General features: G+C 47.9%; 1 long non-coding RNA gene across 2 annotated transcripts in view; it reads left to right on the forward strand.

The window, feature by feature from the left end:
* LOC128827605 (uncharacterized) overlaps positions 1-21,230 on the forward strand; it is a 41,683-nt gene that overhangs the window by 6,809 nt on the left and 13,644 nt on the right. Inside the window, exon 3 of one of the 2 annotated variants that reach the window (XR_008443023.1) lies at positions 17,368-17,804. The exons of the other annotated variant lie outside the window; for it this stretch is intronic. This is a non-coding gene — a long non-coding RNA (uncharacterized LOC128827605). Of the gene's footprint in view, positions 1-17,367; positions 17,805-21,230 lie in introns of those variants that run through there. 2 annotated transcript variants of the gene reach the window in all.

Consider the following 21,230-nt stretch of genomic DNA (forward strand, 5'->3'; position numbering starts at 1 on the left):
GTCCAAGCAGCATAAAGATCTAGTTCCTCCTTGATAGGGGTTTTCATCCCTTCCTTCCTTCTGCTTTGAGTTGCATCAGCTGATGGGTGGAATTCACTTGCAAGACTCCTCTTCATGCAGCAGGAGGAGAGAGTGAACAACAAAATCTTTTGTCCTCTTTAATGTTCCACTCTAATCTGTCTGGTGTCGCTGGGTCTTCCTAGTGAGGCAGGACATAACACCTTCTGTTGGAGAGCAGCATTTCCCACCAGGTAATGTCTCTCTCCTGTCTGATGACTTACACAGTCACAGAGGCTCACAGTGCAAATGCTCAAATATTACCAAGATGGGCTACAGCTGCTGTAAGTAGATGAATGCCGGCAGCAACTCACAAGCATTCCATAAAGGCTAAACACGAAACAATTTCTTGTCATTTTAATGCCATTTTTAACAACACTAACACACAGGTGAGCCAGACTGGCTCCAGCCATGTATTTGTCAATGTTCAGTGGAGACATGGGGACTTTGGCATGATCTGGCACCTGGTCTGCTAGTGTCACACCCCCAACACAAAAATGGAGTAGGAAGGGGTGTCCATGACACCCCTGAGCATGCCTCAGGGTCCCCCTGTTCTTGACAAGGCACCTGCCATGATATTTTATTTTCCTTTGATCTGGGCTGTTTCTATGTCCTATTCCTGTAGATCTAAGCTCCAGCATAATAGTCTGGAATTGGTCCCTTTGGTTTGGCACAACCATTTGAGCAGGGAGTTGTCTGTTCACACTTCATATTTTCTATTATACAGATAAGTCTTAAGTTGTGTAAGTAGGGCATAACAGTCCCTTCCCAAGACAGCATAGTTCTGTTCAGTGGGGGTCAGTTTTTTACTTCAGAAGGCGATGGGGGACCTCTTCCCGCCCCCCCGCCCCAGCCTGCATTAGCACTGCACCTAGCCCAATGTTAGAAGCATCAGCACACAGCACAGCGGGTTTGCTGAGATCGGGACTGACTAAAACGGGCTCTTTAGATAAAGCCTCTTTTTAGGGTTGCCAACTTTAAATCCAACAGAAAATCAAATACCATTGCACTGCCCCTGCCCTGCCCCTTCCCTGAGGCCCCACCCCTGCCCCGGCCCCTTTCCAAGGCCCCCAACCTCCCGCCTCATTTTCACCAGGCTGAGGCAGGGGGTTGGGGTGCAGGAAGGGGTGAGGGCTCTGGCTGGGGGTGCGGGCACTGGGGTGTGGCCGGAGATGAGGGGTTTGGGGTGCAGGAGGTGGCTCCAGGCTGGGGAGTGGGGCCGAGGGGTTTGGAATGTGGGAGGGATCTCCGGGCTGAGTCAGAGGGTTGGGGTGTGGGAAGGGATATGGGCTCTGGGCTGGGTGTGCGGGCTCCAGGATGGGACAGGAAATGAGGGGTTCAAGGTGTGTGAGGGGGCTCCGGGAGGGAGTTTGGGTGTGGGAGGGGGCTCAGGGCTTAGGCAGGGGTTTGGTGCAGGTGGCTCCCAGAAGTGGTGACATGTCACTCGGCTCCTGGGAGGAGGGGCAGAGGGCTCTCATGTTGCCCTCACCCACAGGCACTGCCCCTGCAGTGCCCATTGGCCTCAGTTCCCAGCCAATGGGAGCTGCGGAGCTGGCACTTAGGGGGTGGGAGCAGCGTGCAGAGCCCCCCTAACTGCCCCTACACCTAGGAGCCGAACATGCCGGCTGCTTCCAGGAGCTGCGTGGAGCTGGGCAGACAGGGAGCCTGCCTTAGCTCCACTGTGCCACTGACCAGACTTTTAACGGCCCACCAGGGTCCCTTTTCGAGCAGGTGTTCCAGTTGAAAACCAGACATCGAGCAACCCTATCTCTTTGGAGCCTCTTTTTACAGGCCTCAACCCTTATCACCAGGTCTGGCTCCACCAACGCGGCATACATCCACATCTTACTACTTTCTTGACCAGCAGCAACATTCCTTTACCTCCTGCTGCCCCAGAACTTCTTTCCCTGGGGCCCGTGGCACCACTTCCCCAGCTCCCCCTTTCCCGCAGCCCCAGTGCTTCTCCTTTGCCGGATCCCAGCAGCACTTCCCCACAACTCCACACTTCCCTGCCTACCACGGCCTCAGGACGCTCTCTCTGCTCTAGGGCCATACACGTAGGCAGGGCCCAGTGGCAGGGCATACCTGTGTCCTCAGCCTGGAGGTTCTCTCACAGAGCTCTGCCCATGTGCCCAACCCTGAAAATCATGGGATCGAAGGAGCTTCTTGTGTCATCACAACAGCTCCTCCTGAAGGCACCAAAAGCCCATAACTTGTGACCAGTTCATGAACTGGCTACACTGCGACACTGCCTTCCCCTGGCAGCTGGGCGGGGGCTCCCCTTCCCCACCACCTTTGCCCACTCCACCAGTTAGAGCCCTTCCCTGTTGCCCAGGCCCAGTGCCCTGACTCAGCCACTGGGGAACTGTCATATTGGGGAGTCTGCCCCAGAGGACACCTGGTGTATTGCAAACCCTCTGGGCTATAGGGTCAGATTTGTGTGTCAGTCCATTTGCTTGTATGTCTAGGGCAAATTTAGGAAAGAGCCCAGTGCAGGGAGGAGCCACCCATCTAGGTGTGAACAGGCCACGAGGACGGAAATGCTGTCCAGACTGAAGCAAAGTCTCCTGGAGGCAGCAGGGGAGTGGAGTCAGCTGTGATAGAGTCGCAGCTGGGAAAGTGGGAATGGGGTATGATGGAAGGGACCTCAGGATCCTGCCCACCTGCCAGTGCTCAGAGGGCTGGAAACTGTAAGGGCCAGGGGTGTCTTGGCCCAAGACCCAGTGTGAGGCTCCTGTGTGCATGGTGGCGTCTCTACAGAAGGCTTTCGCTTCCCTCACCAAGGGGATGAGAGGCAGGGCTTAGACCCGCCCCAGGCTCTGCAGCACCACGGGGCACGGTGCGGCCAGTGCGGGGACCTGCTGCTGGTCTCAGAGTGCTGCTTAGCACACATGGCCCATTCCCGGCCTGGTCTGTGTGCCAGGAGCCAGCCCGGAGCAGCCAGACAAGTCACTCCAGCCCTGCTGGAGTTACTCTCCCAGCCAAGCACGCATGGGAGCTTCTGCCCTGACACGGGGAATTGCCCTCTGATTGGCTGCCCTTCCCCACTGCCCTACCTCCTGGGGAAGAGCAGCTGCTGCAGGAGGTAGGCAGAACCCTCTCCCACCGCCCTCAGGAGCCCAGAGGAGACTTGCAGTAAGTGAGCAAAAAGAGACCCGCATATCTCAGGGCAGCCCCCCTCCCTCCTGTGAACCATGGGGAGGCAGAACTGATGGGTTGGGTGGGTGCATAACTAATTGCTGGGCTGGGGGTGGGCAGGTGTAGGGGTGGGGGGACAGAGCATTAACTCATTAGAGTTTGGCGGTTTGCGGAGAAGCTGGAAGCTCCACACCATCAGACAGCACTTTGTACGTGTGTGTAATTTGATCTTAGCTGGGTCCTGCAGCAAGAGCTCCTGCAGCGGAGGGAGGGGGTGACACACCAGGGTACAATCCAGACTCTGAGTAGCTGTGTCATCTCTGCCCTGCAACCTTGGGTGCCCTTTACAATGCCTAGCAGTGTAGCCTTCCAACAGCCAAACGCAGGCAAGCCACACCCTGAGTATCTGGGTGTAACTGCAGCCTGCCAGCCCACTTGGCTGCACTCCGGTTCTCACCAGCCTTAGTTTTACTGCAGGGTGACCCCAACACACCCCCAGGCTTAGATTTCCCCCAGAAATGTATGTCCTGAACTGCCCAGCCCTCTCCTGGACAATACAAATTACACTGCTCTACAGCCAAAATGCTTCTGAAATAAATGTAGTCAAACTTTACTAATTCTGGGTCACTGAGAACGAAAATGATGCTTAAAATTGCTGATTGGCTCTAGTTTTCAAGATATGCTATTGGGTCAGTATATACGACCCTTGACTTGGGAATGGCGGAGGATAAGTGAGTTATAAAGGGAAGGGATCTCAATTTAAACCAGGAATGACTAAAATACATCTTTGACTGGATCTATGAATAAATCTATGACTGGGTTTGGACAGTACTTGCTTTTTAGGCAAAACAATGAATGATGCAATCTGAAGCTGGTATTGCATCATACAGGATATGAATTGCATCATATTATTACTAGAAGTCATGGATGATGCAATCATAACGAAGCTTACATTACTCTGCTGAACAAATTGCCCTATATCAGCTCTACAAATCATACAGTGTCATGCTCTCTTATTTGTCAGTGTTTGATTTTGCAAAGGGACACATTTCTGTTTAGCCAAAGTGAGCAGAGATGCCTCATACTTGTGTGAACAGTGCAGATAACTTCTGCTATGTTTGTGGTGAAGTGACTTTTGCATCACAAAAGCGCAGTATAACCACTATGGTTAAGAAAGTCTATCACCTTTATTTTGGCTGCAAAATTGGAGATCAGGACAAGAGGTGGGCCCCACACATATGCTGCAACACTTGTGCAACAAATCTTCGCCAGTTGTTGAACAGGAAAAGGAAATCTATGCCTTTTGCAGTGCCAATGATTTGGAGAGAGCCAACAGATCATACCAGCAATTGTTACTTCTGCATGGTGCCTCCAGTTGGGAAAGGTGTGTCAAAGAAGAAAAAGTGGACTGTGCATTATCCAAACATTCCATCAGCTATACGCCCCATACGCCATGGAGAAGGACTGCCGGTTCCTGATGCACCAGAATCATTCTCACTTGAGTCAGACGAGGAAGAGGATGAAACTTCTGGTCCTGAACCATCAATTTCACAGGACCCACATTTTCTCCCATCCTCCTCCTCTGAACCACACCTCATAACACAAGGTGAACTGAATGACCTTGTCAGGGATTTGGAACTACCCAAGAGTAAGGCAGAGCTGTTGGGCTCCAGACTACAGCAGTGGAATCTCCTGGCAGGTGATGTTAGGGTTTCCATGTTCCGTGACCATCAAAGGGATCTTGTCTAATTCTTCTTCATGGAAGGTGATCTTGTAGCCTGCAACAACATCGATGGTGTGATGGCAGCCCTCAACATTGTTCACGATCCAGATGAGTGGAGACTGTTCATTGATTCATCGAAGACGAGTCTTAAAGCTGTTTTACTGCATAATGGCAATGTTTTGCCATCAATTCCAGTTGGTCAGGTAGTCCATATGAAGGAAACCTATGACAACATGAAACAACTTTTGAGGTGCATAAACTATGACCAACATCAGTGGCAGCTTTGTGGCGATTTGAAGGTTGTTGCTCTCTTGCTTGGTCTGCAGACTGGATACACAAAGTACTGCTGTTTTCTCTGCAAATGGGATAGTTGTGCAAGAGATTCCCACTACATCAAGAAAGATTGATGACAGTCCTTGGACAGTCATTGGAGCCTGGGAGGAAAAGTGTTCAGCATCCACCACTTGTTGAATCAAGGAAGATTTTGTTACCACCCTTACACATCAAGCTGGGTCTGATGAAGAACTTTGTCAAGGCCATTGACAAAACACAAGCAGCTTTCAAGTACCTCCGTGGAAAATTTCCAAGGTTAAGTGAAGCTAAGATAAAGGAAGGTGTCTTTGTTGGTCCTCAGATTCATGAGCTTCTTCGAAATGATGCATTTGACCATGCACTGCATGACAAGGAAAAGACGGCATGGAAAGCCTTCCAGTTAGTGGCAATACATTTTCTCGGAAACAACAAGGCAGACAACTACAGGTTGTTGGTGGAGAACCTCCTCAAGGCATACAAAAGCCTTGGTTGTAACATGTCACTAAAGATACATTTTTTGCACTCTCATCTAGATTTTTTTCCACTGAACTGCGGAGCAGTGAGCGACGAGCATGGCGAGCGATTTCACCAGGACATTGCAACAATGGAGAAACGCTATCAGGGCAAATGGAGCCCATCAATGCTTGCAGACTATTGCTGGACAGTGACAAGAGATGCTCCATTTAATGAATACAAGAGACAAGCCAAGAAGCGTCGAGTAGACACTGAATAGGACTAAACTATGTACATAATAGTTTTTTGCCTTTTGTTTCATAATAAATTCTATTTATATAACCCTTTTGCTGATTTTTAAAGCGTTACATAAACAGGACAGGTGAAATACTATCATGTAAAGCAACCATAAACACATGAAAAGACCTAGGTTTACAATTTATGATTAAAACTCTACTATCTACACAATATACATAGACATAAAATGTAAAAACTTAAATATCTTAGAAACAGTAGCCAATCAGTTGTTTTAATTGTCATATTTGAATTCAGCACATCAAAATACATAATAAATAGCACATTTTATCTCTGAAGCAGACGACTTCTCAAAAATTGTAGACCAGTGTAATTGGTTGGTTTCTTGCTGTAACCTCATGGACTCCTGTTGCACCATCGCCTGAGCCCGGGTTGCATCCTGCTGGGCCGCTGTGGCTTGCACCAGCGCTCTCACCACCTCCTCCATGGTGGTACAAACAAAAACCCAAAACCAAAAACCCCAGTGCACTTTTTTTTTTTTTTTTAGTAAAAACCTCTTTGTTCCGCCACGCTGTGAACAATCACGATCCCACTCCTGACACCAGTTGTGGCAGAGCTCTGACCTTGTCCCCGTGGGTCCTGCGCTTCTAGGCAGTATATGCTAGCCTCAGTGGCTCTCTATGACCGTCCACGTAGCCCTTCTCTCTCTAGGGCCAGGGTTACAGACCACTGAGCCCTTTTCATCATAAGCCAGCAAGGAGGTTGGTGAGAGAACTCCCACAGTCTCTGTTTCCCTAGGGCTTGTTTTGGAACAGTTTAGCCTCCTGTTCTGACAGGGGCCTGACTTCCCCTCCCAGGAGGTGTTCCTGTAGTGGTGGGTTGGGGGAACCCGGGCCCGCCCTCTACTCCAGGTTCCGGCCCTGGGACCCTAATGGTAGCAGCTGTTGGCAGCCAACCTTTCACTGCCAGAGTTGCTACATTTCCCAAAATGCTGTTAGCTTTCTTGGCAACAAGGGCATACTGTCGACTCATATCCAGCTTCTCATCCACTGTAACCCCTAGGTCCTTTTCTGCAGAACTGCTGCCTAGCCATTCGGTCCCTAGTCTATAGCAGTGCATGGGATTCTTCCATCCTAAGTTCAGGACTCTGCACTTGTCCTTGTTGAACCTCATCAGGTTTCTTTTGGCCCAATCCTCTAATTTGTCTAGGTCCCTCTGTATCCTATCCCTACCCTCCAGCGTATCTACCACTCCTCCCGGTTTAGTGTCATCTGCAAACTTGCTGAGGGTGCTGTCCACGCCATCCTCCAGATCATTAATGAAGATATTGAACAAAACCGGCCCCAGGACCAACCCATGGGGCACTCTGCTTGATACCAGCTGCCAACTAGACATGGAGCCATTGATCACTACCCGTTGAGCCCGATGATCTAGCTAGCCTTCTATCTACCTGGTTTGAATCAACCAGGCCTGCCGCCAGAAATTCTGGGTCCCAGGGCCAGGGCCGTTCCTGGGCGGGAGTGGGTCCCAGGGCGGGAGTGGGTCCCAGGGTAGAAGTGACGAATCTGTCTCTTCTGGGACTGCCCATGCCAGCCCACAGGGCTTCCCAAACAGCGGGGCCTGGAGTGGTCTCGCACACCAGCTGCTGCGTGGTGGCTGCCAGGGGCCCCTAGGCCATTTTAAATCACCCAGGCCCCTGGGCAATTGTCCCCTTTGCCCCTCCCCCCCACCACCCGTCGGCTGGCCTGAAATCAACACTGGATGTCTTTCTAGAAGACACACTCTAGCTCAAGCAGAAGTTATGGGCTTGGTGCAGATATTACTGGGTGAGGGTTTTTGACTGTTATGTAGGAGATCAGACCAGATGATCAAAATGGCCTTAAAATCTATGAACAATTCTATGAATTTAATCCACAGAACATCCTAGCAGGTGCAGAGTGACTTGGACAAACCAGATGCTTTGTGGGGGGATAAGCTCAGGGGTAACTGATTCAGTGAGCCCAGCCTGGGATATTGGTTTTCCAGGCTGGACACAGGAACAGACTCTTGAAGGATGATCCCCATAACAGAGTGTACATTGGCTATGGTCCATTCTGTCATGGCCTCCAGCATGGCAGCCCTGCATAATTTGTTACAGCAGATTCCTGCCAGCTTTTCAGCCTCTGTTGCAAGAGAACCAGTGTTTGGAATGGATCTGCAACAGGGCATGAGAAGATGGCTATGGTCCCTCCAGTGTCTTGTCCTATTGTTACAAGTCAACAGTGTGCCCTTGTTGCCAAGAAGGCTACCGGCATTTTGGGCTGTATACGTAGGAGCATTGCTAGCAGATTGAGGGACGTGATCATTCCTCTCTATTCGGCACTGGTGAGGCCTCATCTGGAGTACTGTGTCCAGTTTTGGTCCCCACCCTACAAGAAGGATATGGAAAAATTGGAAAGGGTCCAGCGGAGGGCAACAAAAATGATTAAGGGGCTGAAGCACATGATTTATGAGGGGAGGCTGAGGGAACTGGGATTATTTAGTCTGCAGAAGAGAAGAATGAGGGGGGATTTGATAGCTGCTTTCAACTACCTGAAAGGGGGTTCCAAAGAGGATGGATCTAGACTGTTCTCAGTGGTAGCAGATGACAGGACAGGGTGCAATTGTCTCAAGTAGCAGTGGGGGAGGTTTAGGTTGGATAGTAGGAAACACTATTTCACTAGGAGGGTGGTGAAGCACTGGAATGGGTTACCTAGGGAGGTGGAGGAATCACCATCCTTAGAGGTTTTTAAGGCCTGGCTTGACAAAGGTCTGGCTGGGATGATTTAGTTGGGATTGGTCCTGCTTTGAGCAGGGGGTTGGACTAGATGACCTCCTGAGGTCCCTTCCAACCCTGATATTCTATGATTCTATGATACCTGCAGACAGGATAGCTTAGGGTGACCAGACAGCAAATGTGAAAAATCGGGACGGGGGTGGGGGGCCTATATAAGAAAAAGACCCAAAAATCGGGACTGTCCCTATAAAATCGGGACATCTGGTCACCTTAGGATAGCTGCACTTTCCCTGCCTCTGAGCCGCTGCCATCGTTCCTGTATTCAGTTCCTCGGTCAGTCAGTGTTCAATCCTGTGGCTGCCTGTGAACATAGTGGCACCTGCACTGTCATTGTCCACGAGCCCCATCTCCCCATGGGTGCAATGATACAGGTCTCACAGCATCCCCTTGTGGCTGCTGAGCATGCTGTCCTGCTGGAAACATCTTTATTCCCAAGTGCTGGTGCTATTGGGTTGGTGACACAGGCAATGCAGTGCACCCCAGGGGTGCAGGAACAGTTTGTACAGTGGGGGAGCTGAGAGCCATTGACCAAACTGTAAACCCTGCATGTGATGGGAACTACTTCAAGCCAGGGGGTACAGCAGCACCTCCAGCACCACTAGTTCCAGCAGCTATGGTGCACCTGCTCAGCTGAGCGCCTTTCTGCATGCCATGCTCGTGCCATCCTACACTCCCACACCCTGCCAGACAGCATGCTGGAGTGGGGCGGGAGCGGCACAGAGATGCCCATAAATAACGACACTAAGCAGCCCCTGCTATAGCAGAAGTGCTTGGTGAATTGCCATGAATTTAAATAACCGCAACCTTTTTACTTATATAATATTTTAACTATATTCTTTTCCCAATCATAATTCGGGACGGAACAGATGGCGAAGGCTTCCATTTAAATATGTTACAAAGCTGGCATGGTTTTGTGATCCATTGGGGAGAGGTAATATCCAAGAATGGCTCACTGTTTACAGACATTTTTATCATATGGGGAAGGGACTGGTTTTAACCAGTGTCCCTCTAACACCTGACAGAGCAAAACATTCTGAAATCTCCCTAACACTGCCCACTCTGTAGGGTTAATAACGATCAGTCAATCCATCGTATTACTTAAACAGCCATACAACCAGTAAGGGGTGCATGGGCTTAAATCAAATACTTCCCCATGGACTATGTTACTCAAGGACCATAACTCATGTCAGGATCACAAACGTCAGATATCAGTGCCTTCAGCTCCAGTTGCCCACTCTTGCTAAACTGAAAGTCCGCCCAGCATTTCCGAGAAGAGGCCAACTGAAGCCTGGTACCTCCCAACTTTGTGTCATCCGCAAATTTTATTAGCACACTCCCACTGTTTGTGCAAAAATCATTAATTAAAATGTTAAATAAGATTGCTCCCAAGACCAATCCTTGAGGAACTCCACAAATAACCTCCTTCCAGTCTGACAGTTCACCTTTCAACATGACCCCATATAATTTCCCATGTGGAACTGTATCGAATATTTTGCTGAAATCCACGTACATTAAATCAACTTCATTTCATTTGCCTAGAAAATTGGTTAACGTCTCAAAGAAAGAGATCAGGTTGGTCTGGCATGATCTACTTTTTGTAAAACCATGTTATATTTTATCCCAATTACAGTTTACCTCTGCCTTTCATCACTGACCTCCATCCCCGTCTGCATGCATAGACCGGAATGTGATAGAAGTAGTTATTGAAAATGATATTTAACCAAAGAAGAACCAACAAGATGCACATACAACTTCATGCACATTTCTCCATATATCAGTGTTGTGACCATTATCTACCCCTCTCCCTGGTTTATCTTCATCCCTTGTGCTGTGACAGTGGACATATTTAATAATGTTGGTACATTCATTCCTCTGCACATTGATTCCCGTGGAAATCCCTTATTTAGCTTTCTGTCCATCCCAGTCTAATTGCTATAAACCTGCATCCTGCTCGTTTTCACTGACCTGTAGGTAGCAATCATTAGACCTGGGCAAAATTACCTTGGTGAATAGTAAATTTGCAAAAAAATTCATTTGGGGGGCACCAAAACTGTTTGTGAATTTGGATAAAATTCCACAAATAGTTTCCCCCCCCCAACCAGGAAAATGTTTTTGAGAAGGTCTAAATTGTTTCAACCATTTTGAAACTAAACATTTCAACTTTTCATTTTGAAAGTTAGCTACTTTAAAAAAAAAACAACAAATGATCAACCAACAAAGAATGAGAACACTTGAAAATTACCTAAAATGGGAAAAAAAAGAAAGAAAGAAAATAATTTCAAATCAAACTAAACATTGTGTGCAACCTGAAACTATTTTTGTTTGGTTGATTTGGTTTTTTATTTTGGTGAGAAAACTGAACAAAAAAAATCAATTTTGGTTTGAACCAAACTGATTTGGGGGGGGGGGGGTTCAGTTCACCCTCCCAAACTGAAAAATCTATTTTTTGTTCTGCTTTAGTGATCATGCTCCCACTGCCTGCTTGCCATGGCCCTGCGCTGGTTTCTGTATGTGTATTTATGCACGGATTACGAAACGAATTGCTTCTCTGTCAGAGGCACTGCTGTGTTTATCCTTTTTTTCCACACTATCCCTCAGAGCATGGCTTTAGAGATGGCATATTCAAAATGTTTATTACCTAATATTGGACAACCTGGCAGTGGAGAAGGTGGCTTCTTCAGAAAGTGAAACATTAGTTAAATATCTTTGTAAGATGACATAACAATAATATTTTCCTGTTCTTTGGAATGTGAAACCTTTGGCACAGAAATCAAGAATCTCTGTTGTAAAGTCACATTCTAACTCCCATTGGTTCTTTTGAAAACACACACACGATCCTGTCCGAGCACCCCAGAACTTCAATACCTGGAAAGATACGGGAACAAATTATTAAAACCATCAATTTGTAAGCATCAAGAGGACAATAGGGTTATAAGGAATAGCCAGCATGGAACTGTCAAGAACGAATCATGCCAAACCAACCAATTTCCCCTCTTTGACAGGGTTGCTGGCCTAGTGAATGGTGGGGGAGGGAGCAGTAGACATGATATATCCTGATTTTATTAAGGCTTTTAACACAGTCCCACATGACATTCTCATAAAAAAATTAGGGAAATGTAATCTAGATGAAATTATATGAGGAGGGTGCACAACTGGTTGAAAGACCATACTCAGAGAGTAGTTATCAATGGTTCGCTGTCAAACTGGGAGGCTGTATCTGGTGGTGTCCTGCAGGGGTAGGGTGACCAGATAGCAAGTGTAAAAAATCGGGACAGGGGGGAGGGGGAGGGTAAATAGGAGCCTATATAAGAAAAAGTCCCTAAAATCGGGACTGTCCCTATAAAATCGGGACATCTGGTCACCCTATGCAGGGGTTTGTTCTGGGTCTGGTACTATTCAATATTTTCGTTAATGACTTGGATAATGGAGCGGAGAGTATGCACATAAAATTTGCAGATGACACCAAGCTGGGAGGGGTTGCTAGCATTTTGGAGGACAGGACAATGGGATGCAGATGCAAAAAAGGCGAATGTCATTCTGGAGTGTATTAACAGCAGTGTCGTATGTAAGACACTGGAGGTAATTGTCCTGCTCTCTTGGCATCCAGAACTGGACTCAGTATTTTAGCCTCAGCAGTGCCAAGACAGCAGAACAATTACCTCCAGTGTCTTACATACGACACTGCTGTTAATACACTCCAGAATGACATTAGATTTTTTTGCATCTGCATCCCATTGTTGACATATTCGGTTTGTGGTCTGCTATAACCTCCAGGCCCTTTTCAGCACTACTGCCACACAGCCAGCTACTCCCTACTTTGTATTCGCACATTTGATTTTTCCTTCCTAAGTGTAGTACTTTGCACTTGTCTTTATTGAATTTCATCTTGTTGATTTCAGACCAGTTCTACAATTTGTCAAGGTCATTTTGAATTCTAATCCTATATATTTGAACAATTTGAAGAGAGTTCAGAGTAGAGCAACAGAACTGGTCAAAGGTTTAGAAAACCTGACCTATGAGGAAAGATTAAAAACCCTGAGCATGTTTAATCTTAACAAAAGAAGATTGAGGGGGGACCTGATAGTCTTCAAATATGTTAAGAGCTGTTATAAAGAGGATGGTGATCAATTGTTTCCATGTTCACTGAAGGGAGGATGAGAAGTAATGGGGTTAATCTACAGCAAGGAAGATTTAGGTTCAATATAAGGAAAAACTTTTGAACTGTAACAGTAGTTAAGTTCTGGAACAGGCTTCCAAGGGAGGTTGTGGAATCCCCGTCATTGGAGAGTTTTAAGAACATGTTGGACCTGTCAGGGATGATCTAGGTATATTTGGCCCCCCTCAGTGCAAGGGGTTGGACTACGTGACCTCTTGAGGTCCCTTCCAGCCCTACATTTCTATGATTGTATGACCAAGGTCTCAGTCCCTCCACTGGTAACATGGGGATAATAGCACTTAGAAATGCTGGAGCTGGTCAAAAATTCAACACAAATTTGTCACACAAAGTGTTCATTTCCCATCTGACTGTGATCATTCTCTGCCCCCCAAGCGCATGTGCGGGCTGCAAAATGCCTGCAAAGCACTTGGCACATGGGAAAGCTCTGTATCACTGTAGGTGCGAGGGCTGTGAGCGCATGCAGGCAGGTTCCCCACTGGCTCCTCATGGATCCTGGCCAGATGGATGCCTCAGGAACCGCTGCAGAGCCACTTGTGGGGGGTGCAGGGGCTTCCTCTGGGGAGGCAGTAGGGATTCTGTATTGGGGAGGGAGAGGAGGAGGGGAGCAGGAAGCACCCAGGTATGATCCTAACCAAGACACTCGGTGCACACGTGGGCAGCCAGCCCCTCCTGCTTCTCCCACTGCTGTGCCTACACTTCTATCTTCAGCATACCAGCTCAACCAGTGCTAACACCAGTAGGTCTGCCTGAGCTGGAAATACACCTCCCAGCTCCCTGGAGACAATGCTGTGAGATTAGACTCAAGAAAGCAAGCTAGACAACACATAGCACAGGGAGCAATAAGGGAAGAGAGGCCATGAGATAAAAAATAAGCAAGTGTGGGTACATTGGCTATGTGTGCTTCTGAAAGCTCCAGCTCTCTTTACTGGTTGCAGTTAAGACTTAAGACGTTGATAGTTATGGCATGTACTCATCTTTCCGAGTATACTGTTCAGTAATGGCAAAAGTTCTGTCCTAGTGCTGGAGAACTGCAAAGACAGAAAGAAAGAGTATCAGAAACCAGAGCGAGAGAGAGAGAGTAACCCCAGTTGAACGGCCATACTGGGTCAGACCAAAGGTCCATCTAGCCCAATATCCTGTCTACCGACAGTGGCCAATGCCAGGTGCCCCAGAGGGAATGAACAGAACAGGTAATCATCAAGTGATCCATCCCCTGTCGCCCATTCCAGATTCTGGCAAACAGAGGCTAGGGACACCATCCCTGCCCATCCTGGCTAATAGCCATTGATGGACCTATCTTCCATGAATGTATCTAGTTCTTAGAATATCAGGGTTGGAAGGGACCTCAGGAGGTTATCTAGTCCAACCCCCTCCTCTTTTTTGAACCCTGTTATAGTCTTGGCCTTCACAATATTCTCTTGCGAGGAGTTCCACAAGTTGACTGTGCATTATGTAAAGAAATACTTCCTTTTGTTTGTTTTAGACCTGCTGCCTATTAATTTGATTTGGTGACCCCTAGTTCGTGTGTTATGAGAAGGAGTAAATAACACTTCCTTATTTACCTTCTCCACACCAGTCATGATTTTATAGACCTCTATCATATCCCCCCTTAGTTGTCTCTTTTCCAAGATAAAAAGTCCCAGTCTTATTAATCTCTCCTCATACAGAAGCTGTTCCATACCTTTAATAATTTTTGTTGCCCTTTTCTGAACCTTTTCCAGTTCCAATTCTTGTGTCTGTAGGTGTCCTGTTGGGCACACCAATAGGGCCACAGTTGTCCATAGCATTAAAAACTTCCAGGCCATTTTTCTAGTCATTCAACTAGTAATATCAATAAAAGCTAAGCTGGTGGATGTTTCACCATTCTGTATTGCAGTGCAGAAGTACACCAAGATAGTGGTTCATCTGCAGCTTCCCTGTTTCAGACCTGAGCACAGACATCTTAAGTTTCATTTTAGGAGAAAGGATGAGACTCATCAGCTCTCTGCATTAGCTGGAGGGCTGCATGTTTCTTGTGTGGTCACACAACCATTTCTGACCTAACTTTTAATATTTAATCATTGCAGCACCTGATATCGAGGCCTTCTTTCATGCAAAGGTAAAATGTTTGTGAAAACCAATTAGGTTGCTAAGGGTATGTCTACACTACGGGATTAATCCAAATTTACAGAATTTGAATTTTGGAAACAGATTGTATAAAGTCGAATGTATGCAGCCACACTAAGCACATTAATTCGGCGGTGTGCGTCCATGTACCGGGGCTAGTGTCGATTTCTGGAGCGTTGCACTGTGGGTAGTTATCCCATAGCTATCCCATAGTTCCTGCAGTCTCCCCCGCCCATTGGAATTCTGGGTTGAGATCCCAGTGCCTGATGGGGCAAAAACCATTGTCGCAGGTTGTTCTGGGTATAGCCTCACCCCTCCCTCCATGAAAGCAACGGCAGACAACCGTTTTGCGCCTTTTTTCCTGGGTGAACACAGCAGACGCCATACCACGGCAAGCATGGAGCCCACTCAGCTCAAGACAGCAGTCATGAACATTGTAAACACCTCGCGCATTATTGTGCAGTTTATGCTGAACCAGGACCAGAAAAACGAGGCAAGGAGGAGGCAGCGATGGCAGCACGGTGATGAGAGTGATGAAGACATGGACACAGACTTCTCTCAAACCGCGGGTCCCGGCGCTTTGGAGATCATGTTGTTGATGAAGCAGGTTCTATCCGTGGAACGCCGATTCTGGGCCCGGGAAACAAGCACAGACTGGTGGGACCGCATAATGTTGCAGGTGTGGGACGATTCCCAGTGGCTGCAAAAGTTTCACATGCGTAAGGGCACTTTCATGGAACTTTGTGACTTGCTTTCCCCTGCCCTGAAGCGCCAGAATACCAGGATGAGAGCAGCCCTCACAGTTGAGAAGCGAGTGGCGATAGCCCTATGGAAGCTTGCAACGTCAGACAGCTACCGGTCAGTTGGGAATCAATTTGGAGTGGGCAAATCTACTGTGGGGGCTGCTGTCATGCAAGTAGCCAAAGCAATCATTGAGCTGCTGCTACGAAAGGTAGTGACTCTGGGAAATGTGCAGGCCATAGTGGATGGCTTTGCTGCAATGGGATTCCCTAACTGTGGGTGGGGCGATAGATGGAACCCATATACCAATCTTGGCACCGGTGCACCAGGGTACTCAGTACATAAACCGCAAGGGTTACTTTTCAATGGTGCTGCAAGCACTGGTGGATCACAGGGGACATTTCACCAACATCAACGTGCGCTGGCCAGGAAGGGTTCATGACGCTCGCGTCTTCAGGAACACTACTCTGTTTAAACGGCTACAGCAAGGGACTTACTTCCTGGACCAGAAAATAACCGTTGGGGATGTTGAAATGCCTATAGTTATCCTTGGGGACCCAGCCTACCCCTTAATGCCATGGCTCATGAAGCCATACACAGGCAGCCTGGACAGGAGTCAGGAGCTGTTCAACTACAGGCTGAGCAAGTGCAGAATGGTGGTGGAATGTGCATTTGGCCGCTTAAAAGGTCGCTGGCGCACTTTATTGACTCGCTCAGACCTCAGCCAAACCAATATTCCCATTGTTATTGCTGCTTGCTGTGTGCTCCACAATCTCTGTGACAGTAAGGGGGAGACTTTTATGGCGGGGTGGGAGGCTGAGGCAAATCGCCTGGCTGCTGATTACACGCAGCCAGACACCAGGGCGATTAGAAGAGCACACAGGAAGCGCGGCGCATCAGAGAAGCTTTGAAAACCGGTTTCATGACTGGCCAGGCTACCGTGTGAAAGTTCTGTTTGTTTCTCCTTGATGAAAACCTACTCCTTTTATTGACTCATTCTCTGTAGGCAACCCACTCTCCCCCTTCGATCACAGCTTGCTTTCAAAGGAAATAAAGTCACTATCATTTAAAAATCATGTATTCTTTATTAATTGATTATAAAAAGAGGGAGAGAACTGAGAAGGTAGCCTGGGTGGAGTTTGGGAGGAGGATCGGAGGGAAGGAAAAGGCCACTAAAAAAAGGTTAAAATAATGACAGCCTTTTGCTTGGGCTGTCCACTGGGATGGAATGGGAGGGTGCACGGAGCCTCCCTCCCCCCTCCCCCGCGTTCTTACACTTAGGTTATGGAACATGGTGAGGGGGGAGGGTGGTTATACAGGGGCTGCAGTGGCAGTCTGTGATCCTTCTGCCGTTCCTGAAGCTCCAGCAGACGCCGGAGCATGTCTGTTTGCTCACGCAGCAGCCCCAGCGTTGCATCCTGCCTCCTCTGACCTTCCTGCCGCCACCTCTCATCTCAAGCGTCCCTTCTGTCCTCACGTTGGTCCCTTCTGTCCTCACATTGGTCCCTTCTGTCCTCACGTTCACTGGCATCTTTCCTATACTTTGAAACCGTGTCCTTCCACTCATTCACATGAGCTCTTTCATTGCAGGTGGATTCCAAGATTTCTGCAAACATCTCATCTCGCATCCTCTTTTTCCGACGCCTTATCTGAGATAGCCTTTGGGACGGAGGAGGGAGGCTTGAAAAATTTGCAGCTGCTGGAGGAAGGGAAAAAAGGAGAATTTTTTAAAAAGATACATTTTACAGAACAATGCTTATCCTCTTTCATGGTGAACAACACTATTCACGTTACATAGCACATGTGATTTCTGTGCAAGGTCGCATTTTGCCTCTTAATATTGAGTGCCTGTGGCTTTGCTGCTAGAGATCACAGACGCAGGTCCAGGCAACAGAATTCGGCTTGCATGCGGCCATGGTAAGCCATTGTCTTTTGGCTTCTGAGCCCTCTTTCTCACATACCAAGCAAAGCTCGTTGAATGCTGTGGTTTTCCTGTTAACCTTCAGCAGCAGAAAACAAACTAACCCCCCCCCCATCCAATTCTCTGGGATGATCACTTTATCCCTCCCCCCACCACGTGGCTGGTATCAGGGAAGATTTCTGCTAGCCACACGTGAAAACCTCAGAGCCAATCCCCCTCCTCTCCCCCCCCCCCCCCCGCGCTTGGCTTACTACAGGGAAGGATTTATTTTCATCCACAAGCAAACAGCCCAGTAGGAAGGGCCTCCTCTGTCCCCTTAATTAAATTCCCGTATTTCAACCAGGTTACCATGAGCGATATCACTCTCCTGAGGATTACACAGCGAGATAAAGAACGGATGTTGCTTGAATGCCAGCAAACACCGGGACCATACGGTGCCAGGCTTTGTCTTGCAATGATACCAGATTACTTGCTACTAGCATGGTGTGGTCAAGTGTCCTACCATGGAGGATGGAATAAGGCTGCACTGCCCAGAAACCTTCTGCAAAGGCTTTTGGAGTACCTCCAGGAGAGCTTCATGGAGATGTCCCTGGAGGATTTCCGCTCCATCCCCAGACACGTTAACAGACTTTTCCAGTAGCTGTACTGGCCGCGAATGCATCCCAAGTCCTCAGGGCAAATTAATCATTAAAAAACGCTTGCTTTTAAACCATGTTTTATATTTTAAAAGGTAAACTCACCTGAGGTCCCTTCCATGGGGTCATGGTCTTGGATACTGGCTTGGGAGGGTTGGGAGGGTACTTCAGTCAGGCTGAGAAAAAGATCCTGGCTGTTGGGGAGAACGGAGTGCTGTGTGCTCTCTGCAAGCTCCTCCTCTTCCCTGTCTGCAGAATCCTCAGGTGTGGCTGATGAGATTACCCCCGCCTCAGAATCCACGATCAGAGGTGGGGTAGTGGTGGCGGCCCCCCCTAGAATTGCATGCAGCTCGGCGTAGAAGCGGCATGTCTGCGTCTCTGACCCGGAGCGACCGTTTGCCTCCTTTGTTTTCTGATAGGCTTGTCTGAGCTCCTTGACTTTCACGCGGCACTGCTCTGAGTCTCTATTGTGGCCTCTCTCCATCATGCCCTTGGAGATTTTTTCAAAAGTTTTAGCATTTCGTCTTTTCGAATGAAGTTCTGCTAGCACTGAATCCTCTCCCCATATAGCGATCAGATCCAGTACCTCCCATATGGTCCATGCTGGTGCTCTTTTTCGATTATCGGCCTGCATGGTTACCTGTGCTGATGAGCTCTCTGTGGTCACCTGTGCTTTCCTGTGCTGGGCAAACAGGAAATGAAATTCAAATGTTCGCGGGGCTTTTCCTGTCTACCTGGCCAGTGCATCCGAGTTCAGATTGCTGTCCAGAGCGGTCACAATGGTGCACTGTGGGATAGCTCCTGGAAGCCAATACCATCGAATTGAAGCCACACTAACCCTAATTCGAAATGACAATATCGATTTTGGCGCTACTCCACTCGTCGGGGAGGAGTACAGAAATCAATGTTAAGAGCCTTTTATTTCGAAATAAATGGCTTCGTTGTGTGGATGGGTGCAGGGTTAATTCCATTTAACACTGCTAAATTCGAATTAAACTCATAGTGTAGACCAGGCCTAAGAGAAAATACCACAAAGCTCAAACTCAACAAACCAGGGAATACAATTGCCCCATGGCACCGGCCCCTTTAAGAGGGAAGAAGCCAGTGCACCTGTGACTGGTGAGTTGCTTCCCAACTGGGCACCTGGGTCCTAGGGAAAGAGACAAGAAGGATGGGACCCAGAGAGACAGGAGCAGCAGGGGAGAGTGGCTGGAGACAGAGGAGCAGCAGAGAGCTGGCAAGAGCTACTGGGGAAAGCCACAGGAGATGCAGGTGAGAGAGCTAATGGTGAAGAGAGCTGACACAGAGAGCTGTTGGGAAGAACAGAAGTTTGTCGGGGAAGACTGGCCTGAACTGGGGAGCACTGCTGAGCTGCAGGGGATCTCATGCAAAGGCCCTGGGGCAAAGGGCAAGAATCAGCTTGGTCAGGGGGTGCACCTGGAAACAAGAGCTTTGCTGCTGGAGGGTGGCTCCCCAGAACAGGAGTAGGACCCACAGGAAAGGAGGCCTGGCTGCATGGGACACTGAGGGGTGTCCTCGTGCAGGAGACACATTCCCTGAGCAGTGATAGGACTTGCAGGCAGGGAGGCCTGGGGGAGTAGAACCCTGCAAGGAGCCCTTGTGGAGCAGGTCTGGTAGAGGGCTGTGGGGAGCCGAGCAGAGGGTTCCTAATATCTAACCTAAATCTCCTTATTCTGGCCCAAAGTCATTCCTAGCTTTTGGTGTGTTAAGCATCTGGTCACAATTTTTTAGTGAAGACTGAAGCAAAAAAGGCATCAAACACCTCAGCCTCCTCTGTGTCATCCGTTATTTGCTCTCGTTCCCCATTAAGCAATGGACCTACACTTGCCTTTGTTAGGTATAACTTGCCATACACAGGCATACACTTGCCTTGCTAGGTATAACTCATCTTGTGCCTTAGCCTTTCTGATTTTGTCCCTACATGTTTGTGCCATTCTTTTGTATTCATCCTTTACAATTTGGCCTTGTACATTTTTTGTAGGAGTCTTTTGGTCTCTTACTATTCTTCCTATCTGTCCTCTGCATCGGGATAGTTTGCTCTTGTGCCTTAAATATTGTCTCTGAGAGACTGCCAGCTCTCCTGAACTTCCATAACACTGACCCTGTTTTTCTCCCCATTTATCTTCATCCAGAGACTTTCAACAGGAATGAATGTCCCCTCTTTCTGGACTTGAAAGCAAGTGTATATATTACTCCTGGGGGAATTATGTTTGCGTATTAATAGTTCCAGTTCTTCCTGTTTATTTCCCATACTTCTTGAATCAGTGTATGGGCATCTAGGTTGTTTGGCAGGTTGTCCCCCAGTTTTCTCTTGTCTCTCTTATGATCCTATTGCAGTTTCCCATCCCTATCCCAAGCGTTCACCCCTTTGTCCAGAGCACTATTTTTATCTACCAATGGGCGTTTTTTAGCAGCCCTCTTCAAACCTCGTTGGCAAGTCAGTGCCTAAGATGTTCTGTCCTGGTTTTGTCAGATGGAGCAGGCCTCTTTCACAGAACACCATGAACATACTGTTGTGAGCTATAAAGTCATGGGTGTCTTTTTCTAATCAATATGTGGCAGAATGAACTTTTAATACATAGAAAATAGATGTAATATCTGAAAGAGTCTAAGATAAGAAGTCTGTATATGAGGTAGTTTGTGCAAGTAGGGTAGTATGAGTGTTATGATATTTTGTACGTATCATTATTCCAGTAGATGTTCAGCTATAGGTATTCAGCCCACAAATACAAGCTACAAGTTATTGTGCTATGTAGCATAGGATATTTGTTCATAGATTCATAGATATTAAGGTTAGAAGAGACCATTGTGATCACCTGGTCCAACCTTCTCCATAACACAGCCCAGAAAATCTCACCCCAAAATTCCCTCACTGA

Source organism: Malaclemys terrapin, chromosome 22, assembly GCF_027887155.1.
Source record: "Malaclemys terrapin pileata isolate rMalTer1 chromosome 22, rMalTer1.hap1, whole genome shotgun sequence".
In the NCBI taxonomy this organism is placed as follows: Eukaryota; Metazoa; Chordata; order Testudines; family Emydidae; genus Malaclemys; species Malaclemys terrapin.